The following is a 10,069-nucleotide window of genomic DNA, read 5'->3' as shown; positions in this document are numbered from 1 at the left end:
TGTTTGTATTGCCGTTCCAAAATCATTGCTTATACAGGAGAAGCAGTATTCAAATTTCCATCTATGCTGTCAAATTTAGGTTATTCACAGTTTATTTTATCACTATTGGTATTGGTCTCTCTAAAAACACCAAGACAACTTTCCTTTGAAAACTTACCCATCTTCGCCCACATGTGTAAGTGGCCCATCACTAATAACCGTGCTGTCGACTGGACGTAAAAGTCAAACATCACTCTCTTCTTTCAGAGGACCCGCTAATATTGCTCTGTTATTTACTCTAACGAAGCCAGCCTAATTAATTCCTGAGCTAGTGCCAGACTTTCCAGGTATAGTTTGATCGCTACGACTAAGCGTATGTATCCCATGAATAATAACATCATGGGTCGTTTATTGGCCAATTGTCTGCCGATGTACATACATCCCTAGGAAGCTGGTATTAATGTTTTCAAATCTCAATTTTCGTATATGTTACTTTATACAAATGCTGTATGTGTAGGACTTAATTCAACAGTATCACATACATATGGTTTTGAATTTTTTTTCTGAATGTTTCACTGACACAATCTTCACACTAAACTATACTATGATATGTTACTTGATACGATCGTAGAATTACAAAACCCAGTGTCCTAAGAGTATACGTTCGTTAAGTTTTCAGTATTTTCCCACATTCTACATTTTGTTCGTTTAAATTTATCAAAGATTGTTCCAGGCAAAAAAATGTAACGTGTAACAAAAGTAGTTTTTGTTACAAAAATGTTTTAACTGAACTGTCAATGGTTATAAAAAATAATCTGAAGTATGAATAATTTATACACTTTAGTACTGTTTCAACATTGGGGCAAACTTCACTCAAAAAGAGTAAATTCATAGTACTAAGTTAACGTTTTGAACAAAATAGGCCTAAATCAAAATATTAGTTTATCCTTTAGTAAAATACAAATCACATGTATAGTAAATGCTAAGATGTATATGAGTGCAACCCTCACAGCCCCCTCGCATTCGGGAGGACGATGGTTCAATCCCGCGTCCGGCCATCCTGATTTAGGTTTTCCGTGATTTCCCTAAATCGCTCCAGGCAAATGCTGGGATGGTTCCTTTCAAAGAGCACGGCCGACTTCCTTCCCCGTCCTTCCCTAATCCGATGAGACCGATGACCTCGCTGTCTGGTCTCCTTCCCCGAAACAACCAACCAACCTCACAGACCCAGCCCTCAGAAATCTGACATTGAATCCAGTCTTCATCGAAGGTTTTCTGTTCATCTCTAAACGTTCTCAGAAAATACTTACTTTCTAAATAGGTTTGATACCCATCTCTTTGTTTACTCGTAAACCTGAATATTTCTCATTCGCTTCCCTCATCGACTTTTCAAAGGCAGTTATCTACGGCTTCCTCCGAGTTATTTTCATCCAATATATGACGTTAATTATTCACATCTGCCAGTTAAATAAATGCAAAACATAACATATTTAAGTTTTCACGCTATCTGTTTTGCCCGATACAATCTAAAATTGTGTTATCTGATACATACCGAACGTACAGCTTTGCTAGTTTAACATTTCTAATGGTATTACTTGCGCTAGCTTACAGCCTACAATATACAAAATAATTAGTTGTATCTTAAGATACAATAAATAATTAATTATACTGTCTTACACACAAAACCGCAAGACTCCAAATTTTAGTTCGTGCAACGAAATACTCCCCACCAGAAATGCACTGTTGATTTGATTGAAAATCCCGTTAGCACTTTTGATACTCTGTAGTTCACTCCGGAACGGCGTGACAGAAGCTTCCACTAGTGCTAAAGTTTAGGAACAGCTCTTATCGTGTACTGTGCGCTGTCTGCTACTGCCGGACCTTCTCCAAGTATCACAAATGCCTATGCAGCTCGTTCAGCAGTCCTCACCCCGAATAAATCGAAGTGGAATTACACAAAAGATGAACTTACAGTTGTCCTTGAAGAAAGCATCGACCAATGTAGCAAACTGGTTACGATCTTGGGCTGTCATTCACTGAGAGCGGGTTTCAAATGTGCGTACTACCATCTAGACTGAACTTTGCCATAGTTATTCTAAAGCGTTTGCAGTAAATGCGGGGCTGGATTCTTTGGGACATCAAAGACTTCGTTACCATCCTCGTCCATCTGACATTGTGTCCTTTATCCAATGATCTCATCGAGTATTGGAAATTAAACCCTGAAGGCGAAATGAGGTCGTTTGGACCTGCAGAGGACGCAGGTTATCTCTGTAATGGATCAAACTACAGAAATCGGTTCTTTACTCAGATATTATTTTTACATGTTTTGGCCCTACTGCCGTCATCAGATCTAAAAGTGAAAAAATGCAGTCAAAAGACCTGACAATAAATTTATGAAAAAGAAGTGGACAAATGAAATGTGCGAAAGAAGTCAAAAATTACCCAAGGAGTTCGGCAGTGATATGTGAGCGTTCAGCAAAAGACATTTGTATACGCATGCGCATTCAGATACAGAGATATGTGCTCGTAAACATGCAGAATGCGGCGCTGTGGTCGGCAAAGGTTATTTATAATAACAAGTGTCAGGCTTAGTTGTTAGATCGGTTACTGCTGCTACAATGCCAGGTTTCAAGATGTGAGTGAGTTTGAACGTGGTGTTAAAGTCGGCGCAGAAGCGATGGGACACTTCATTTCTGAGGTTGCGGTGAAGTGGGGATTTTCCCGCACGACCATTTCACCAGTGTACCGTCAATATCAGAAATTCGGTAAAACATCGAATCTCCGACATCGCTGCGACCGGGAAAAGATCCAGCAAGAACGGGACCAACGATGATTGAAGAGAACCGTTCAACGTGACAGAAGTGCAACCCTTCCGAAAATTGCTACAGATCTCAGGCTGGGCCGTCAACAAGTGTCAGCGTGCGAATCATATGGGCTTCCGGAGCCGAAGGCCCACTCGTGTATCCTCGATGGCTGCACGACAGAAAGCTTTACGCCTCGCTTGAGCCCGTCAACACCGACATTGGACTGTTCATGACTGGAAATATGCTGCCTGGTTGGACGAGTGTCGTTTCAAATTGTATCGAGCGGTTGGACGTGTACGGGTGTGGAGACAACCTCATGAATCCATGGACCCTGCATGTAAGCAGGGGATTTTCCAGGTTGGTGAAGGCTTTATAATGGAGTGGGGCTTTTGCAGATTTCGTGATATGGGACCCCTGAAATGTCTAGATACGACTCCAACAGGTGTCACGTACATAAGTGTCCTGTCTGGCCACCTGCATCCATACACGTTCAATGTGCATTCCGACAGTCTCGGGCAATTCCAGTAGCATAATACGACACCTCAAACATCCAGAATAGCTACAGAGTGGCTCCAGGAACACTCTTCTGATTTCAAACACTTCCACTGGCCACCAAAATCCTCAGATCCAAACATTATTGAGCATATCTGGTACGCCTTGCAACGTGCTGCTCAGAATCGATCACCACCCCCTCCTACTCTTACGGTTCAAATGGTTCAAATGGCTCTGAGCACTATGGGACTTAGCTACTGTGGTCATCAGTCCCCTAGAACTTAGAACTACTTAAACCTAACTAACCTAAGGACATCACACACATCCATGCCCAAGGCAGGATTCGAACCTGCGACCGTAGCAGCCGCGCGTTCCGGACTGCGCGCCTAGAACCTTTAGACCACCGCGGCCGGCGTACTCTTACGGAATTATGGACAGTCCTGCGGGAATCATGGTGTCAGTTCCCTCCAGCACTACTTCAGACATTAGTCGAGTCCATGCCACGTCGTGTTGCGACACTTCTGCGTGCTCGTGAGAGCCCTCCATGATATTAGGTGTACCAGTTTCTTTGGCTCTTCATTGTAGTATCTGCACAAAACACTGATCATGCAGGGCAGCCTAGATGTCAGGCATTACCAAACAGTTTCATTCCTACCTTCAACGAACAGCTCGACAAGGAAGAGAATTAATATTGCTTTGTCATCCAGATCTGAGCTATGTTTGAAATTAGCTCACTGGGAAGTTCAACATCAATTACAAAATTTGTACTGGATAAGCTGACAGACAAGAAAGCGACTAGCTTTATAATAAAACAAATAATGAGACTGTGTTGGTCTATACAGCAGTGTGGGAAGCCCATGGATAGGGTGGAGATACCAATTTTAAAACCCTTGAAGAAGAAAAAGTCTTAATAAGAATAATCCTCTGCGTTGGTGCTGCTGCTGCTGCTGATGACTTTTTTCGTACGCAGAAGGTAGCTATTTTGCAAGTCCTAAACTACGTGTGAGGAGGTGGGCGCAGAGTGCTGCGACGTGAATACGGGGAGATACGGCGCTCGGCGACCCTCGGTCAACAGTGGACGCCTTCCCGGTGGCGGGTGAATGCGCGTCCCGTGACGGGGCCGCGCAAATGGCCAGCACAAGGGCCACCCGACGGGCACCGACCTGGCGCTTGACCAATTGCGTTGCGCCCGCCTCGCCCCTGCCGCTGCCCGCTGTTGATTTAAATGTCAATAGATCCGCCGGCGTCAGCGCCACGCCACGCCACGCCGTGCCACTGTGTTCCCCGGCGTGGGGCGTACGTGCCGGCGCGAATGCCCGATACAGGCGCCGTGATTGGGATTCAGCGGGCGCCGGCAGCGAATGGACGCCGGGGTGGACTGCATTCACGGCACCGCCCGCCACCCGCACCCCGCCGTCGACGCTTCCGATACACCAGGTTCCAGAACAACCGTATATGCGCCTCGCTGAAGTGCCTTCGTTACTGCCTATCTTTCCCTCTCCGTTCTCTCTTTGCATTTCTATGCCATTTGATCGGCTGTTCGGTATTGTTCTTGTTGTACCATTGCAATACGTGAAACTCTGCGCTGGAACGATCGCGTAGGTAAATTCGTGGGGAAATGTAGAGGCAGATATAGAGGTCAGCTGCAATTAGTCAGTGAAAGAGAATGCATATGCGTCTGACTGGAGCAGTACAGCTTCAGCCGTACCGCAGGGCTCTGTTCTTGCATTTCTTAAACTAAGATAGTAGGACAGGATAAGTAAGCGTGTTATGAACATTTTGCTATCTCCACTGTGGTGTTAGTGGCTTGGAAAACAAGACAACTTTTGAAACTTCCTGGCAGATTAAAACTGTGTGCCGGACCGAGACTCGAACTCGGGACCTTTGCATTGCGCGGGCAAGTGCTCTACCAACTGGGCTACCCAAGCACGACTCACGCCCCGTCCTCACAGCTTTACTTCTGCCAGTATCTCGTCTCCTACCTTCCAAACTTCACAGAAGCTCTCCTGCGAACCCTGCAGTGGAGTGTGCGCTGATATGAAACTTCCTGGCAGATTAAAACTGTGTGCCGGACCGAGACTCGAACTCTGGACCTTCGTCTTGCGCGGGCAAGTGCTCTACCAACTAAGCTACCCAAGCACGACTCAAGCCCCGTCCTCACGGCTTTACTTCCGCCATTATCTCGTCTCCTACCTTCCAAACACAGCGCACACTCCGCTGCAGAGTGAAAATCTCATTCTGGAAACATCCCCCAGGCTGTACCTAAGCCATGTCTCTGCAATATCCTTTCTTTCAGGAGTGCTAGTTCTGCAAGGTTCGCAGGAGAGCTTCTGTAAAGTTTGGAAGGTAGGAGACGAGGTACTGGCGGAAGTAAAGCTGTGAGGACGGGGTGTTAGTTATGCTTGGGTAGCTCAGTTGGTAGAGCACTTGCCCGCGCAATGCAAAGGTCCCGAGTTCGAGTCTCGGTCCTCCATACAGTTTTCATCTGCCAGGAAGTTTCATAGCAGCGCACACTCCGCTGCAGAGTGAAAATCTCGTTCTGAAGACAACTTTTCATTGCACCAGAAGTGGTCAATAGACACCCCGACGACGAAGAGGTGTTTAGATTGTCCTCATATACTTGAAAAGGACAAAGAAAGGAAGGAAACCTACATTTGCAATTATTTGCTCGAAGAAACTCTTAAAGGCATGACATAAGAATTGCGCCTCATTCTATTTACGTATAGAACGCGGGGAGAATAACTGCTTAAATGACCCTGTGCGTGCTATCATTAGTATAATCGCCTCTTTGAGAACCCTATGGTTTCAGTGCAGAGTGGGTTATGTTCCTGAAGTCCTCACTTAACCGCAGTTCTTCAATATTTGTAAATATAATTTCGAAAGTTCATCGACTTCTGCGTCGAACTATCTGCCCGTTCGGAGTTTTCAGCATTTCCGTGACGCGTTCCTATGGGTCAGACACTTCTGATCATTTACTGCTGCCCTTCTTTGTATACGTTGAATGTAGTCCTACACCAGTAAACAACGGACTGTTTACAGACTGAATCTCCTATGTACAAAAAAGCTTAAAACGTCTGATTACTTTACACATGATTCAGTGTCTTACATATGTGACAACCATGCAACCCATTAAAAGCCTATAAAATGTTTCACATTACTGATAAAGTTTGTTGTAAGTCGATAACTGTTGTCTTGAAACAATGTATAAGTATAGTCTGGGAAATTTGCTGTATATTTTAAGCACGAGCAAACACGCCTCTCAGGTTTTTGTCGTCATATCTCCTCGACTGTTTGTAGTACAACATTATAAACTAGCAATTACATTTAGTGATATATGTAGACACTGTCTGCAAAGTGTGTTGCGAATAGCAACTGTGGGAAACAAGTGATAAATTAAAAGGTCATGTCTGATGTTGAAGTTGTACTGCACGACATTTTAAGAAGAAACTTGTGTTTCACGCATTTATATGTCAGTGACGTTGTATCTACTAAACTACGTGTTCTTATTTCTTCTGACTGGTTTGAGCCCGCCACGAATTCATCTCTTGTGGCAACCTTCAGTCTCAGAGTAACACCTGTAACCTACTTCTTCAAATACTTGTTGGATGAATTCCACTCTCTGTCTTCCTCTATAACTTTTACGCTCTACAGCTCCCTCTAGTACCATGGAAGCTTTGCCCTCATGTCTTAGCAGATGTCCTGTCATCCTGTCCCATCTTCTTGTCAGAGTTTCTATATATTTCTTTCCTCGCCGATTCTACGGAGAATCTCCTAATTCCTTACCTTATCAGTCAACCTGATTTTCAACGTTCTTCCGTAGCACCCGATTTCACATGCTTACATTCTCTTTTTCCTTATTTTCCGACAATCCATGTCCCACTACGATGCAATGCTCTGCTTCAAACGCACATTCTCCGAAATTTCTTCCTCAAATTAAGGCCTTTGTTTGGTGGTAATATACTTTTCTTGGCCAGGAATGCCCTTTTTACCAGTGCTAGTCTCCTTTTTTATGTCCTCCTTCCACTGGCCGCTAGGGGTATTTTCCTGCCTAGTTAGCACAATTCCTTAGCTTCGTCTGCTTTGTTATCTCATATTCTAATGTTAAGTTTCTCGTTGTACCCATTCTCTGCTGCTTCTCATTATTTTCGTCATTCTTCGGTTTACTCTTAGTTCATATTCTGTACTCAGACTGTTCATTCTATTCAACACACTCCGTAATTCTTCTTCACTTTCATTGATGTTAGTAATGTCATCGGCGGATCTTATCACTGACATCCTTTCACCTTGAATTCCAATCCCGCTTCTAACTTTTATTTCCGTCATTGATTCTTCAATTTATAGGCTGAACAGTAGGTGCGAAAGACTACATTCCTGTCTCACAACCTTTCTAATCCGAGCACTTTGTTCTCTACATTCCACTCTTACTGTGCCCCCTGGGTTTTTATACATACTGCATGTTATTCGACTTTCTCTATAGCTTACCCCTAATTTTCTCAGAATTTCGGAAATGTTGCGGGATTTTACGAACCAGGCCAACAAATCCTATAAACGTGTCTTGGCTGTTTCGTACAACGTTATCATTTTGCAGATATGTTCAATGGTATATGTGAATACTGTGTGAAAGCTGTTTTGCGTATAGAGTCGGTAGTAAAGTAGTAATACATTGTAACGTCATGCCTTGACAGCATGAACAGCGAAAACGTAATAAGCGATAAAATTGTTTCCTTTTATCATTTTGTAGGCAATATCAGTGAGAATTAGTGTCATAAAGGTTTGAAATTACGTGCACCGTTTCCTGGAAGTCGCTAAGTAGTCTCATTCTCAAATCCTGGGTGAATAAAGTCGGGATATTTGCGCACCCCCAATTACACTGCCTCAAGGCAAGCACACAGCTTGTCAAGGTAATACTTGTATTGTTGTGCTAAATTTTTAACATAAGATTATTACTGAATTCTTACTATGTGAAATTTTGAAAATCACATATTTGTTGCCCTGGAAGCTAATAGACAGGCATCCCTCAAATGAAGCTTAGTCCAGAGTTTCGGGAAAGTCGTATATGGGCTCGCACACTTGATCAGCATTCTAGGACGGGTAGCACGAGTGCTTTTGTAAGCGATCTTATTTGTAGACGTACTGAATTTTAGCAATATCTTATCAATGAAACGGAGTTCCCGACCTACTTATTATACGATTGAGGCTATATGGATATTTCATCTGTACACCGACAAATTTTTTGAGACATGTAATTTTAAGAGTTGACTAATTCCGTTTGTGAGTCATTGATATTGAAGAGAGAGTATACCATTTTTTCTGAATTTTTTTGCAATGCAGAATTTTACTTTTATGTACGTTTAAAGGAAGTTCGGAACCCTTGCAACAACTTGAATTTGAATATTAGTGCATTTTTCGGGTAGTACTGCAACATAAATAACTGCATCATCTGCAAAAAAGTCTGGCGTTATTATCAACATTGGTCTCCCAGGTAATTAACATACAACATGAACATCAAGGATCCCAACATACTTGGTAATTAATATACAACATGAACATCAAGGATCCCAACATACTTACTGAGGCACGCCTAAAGTTGCTTCTACATCTGTCGATGACGCTCCATTCAAGATAAAACGCTGCGGTCGCCCTTACAAGAAATCAATCCTGTCAAAGAATATTCCGTTTGATACCCCATACGACTGTTATTAAGCGTTAATGTGGTGCTAAATGTAAGTCTTTTCGGAAGTGCATCAACCTGATTTCTGTGAACCTTCGCTTTCATGATGTGAGGTGAGAGAAATCGGCCATACCTTTCCTAAGCAACAAAGCCGGGCCCTCTGAAGGAGTGTATCACTGTTGTAAAGTCTATTTTCAATAATTTACTATGTCCTTATTGCAAATTGATGGACGGTGATAGAGGTGGCCTCGAGCGTGGGTCTTACTGTAATATCGAACATGATATCCATCCTACACGAACCAGGAACTACGAACCTTGCCTCAGTGGACAGGTTTGCTTGGCCACTGATAAGGACAGCCGCACCGAAGGGTCAACCTCATACGTGGGGTAGCTGATTAGAGGCCAGAGACACAGTTTTTCAGCCTTTTCAGTTTGAATAACTACAGTCTGAATGATTGATCTATCTGGCAGTGTAACGTCGGCTAACAGGACTTTTATGTGTTGGTAACGTGGCCTAGTTGTAAGCTAGGGGAAACTTCGTCCACTGTACTTTCTCAGAAGACGCAGTTCTACAGATGGCTTGCTGATATTCCTGAAATTAATCTCTTTTTCGGATCTCTGGCTCGGGATTACTCAGGGGGATGTCGTCAGACGAAAACACAGATCCCCCGTTCCACGAGGCACAGCTGAGGTTGTTTTATCTCTTAATTGTGTTAGATTACAAAACAACATTACGTGTAAGTTAATTGTCAGTATAGTACGAATTAGTGGACTGCTGGAGTAGTAAGGATAGAAAATTGTCAACTGTTGAATGTAGATTCAGCAACATAAAATGAGGGATTATGCGTGAGACTTCTGATAATGTTGCAGAAAAAAGAAGTTTAGTTGACTGGACGCAGTTTGAAGCATCAAGGAATGACAGAGTCGGCGGTGAATGGAAGTGTGACAATGGACGTGAGTTGAATAAAGTAAGAAGGTTAACTTAGATATACTTGAGGCGTTCAATACGGATTGCATCACTTTTTTCTCTGAAAGCAGATTAGTTCCACTGAGGATTTCAAACACCATATTATTCCCCACTCTTTTAGCTAGAAAACCGTATTTTTTCACATAATATCAGTTG

The sequence above is a fragment of the Schistocerca piceifrons genome, chromosome 3 (genome assembly GCF_021461385.2).
Source record: "Schistocerca piceifrons isolate TAMUIC-IGC-003096 chromosome 3, iqSchPice1.1, whole genome shotgun sequence".
In the NCBI taxonomy this organism is placed as follows: domain Eukaryota; kingdom Metazoa; phylum Arthropoda; class Insecta; order Orthoptera; family Acrididae; genus Schistocerca; species Schistocerca piceifrons.
Note: the sequence above shows the minus strand (reverse complement) of the source record.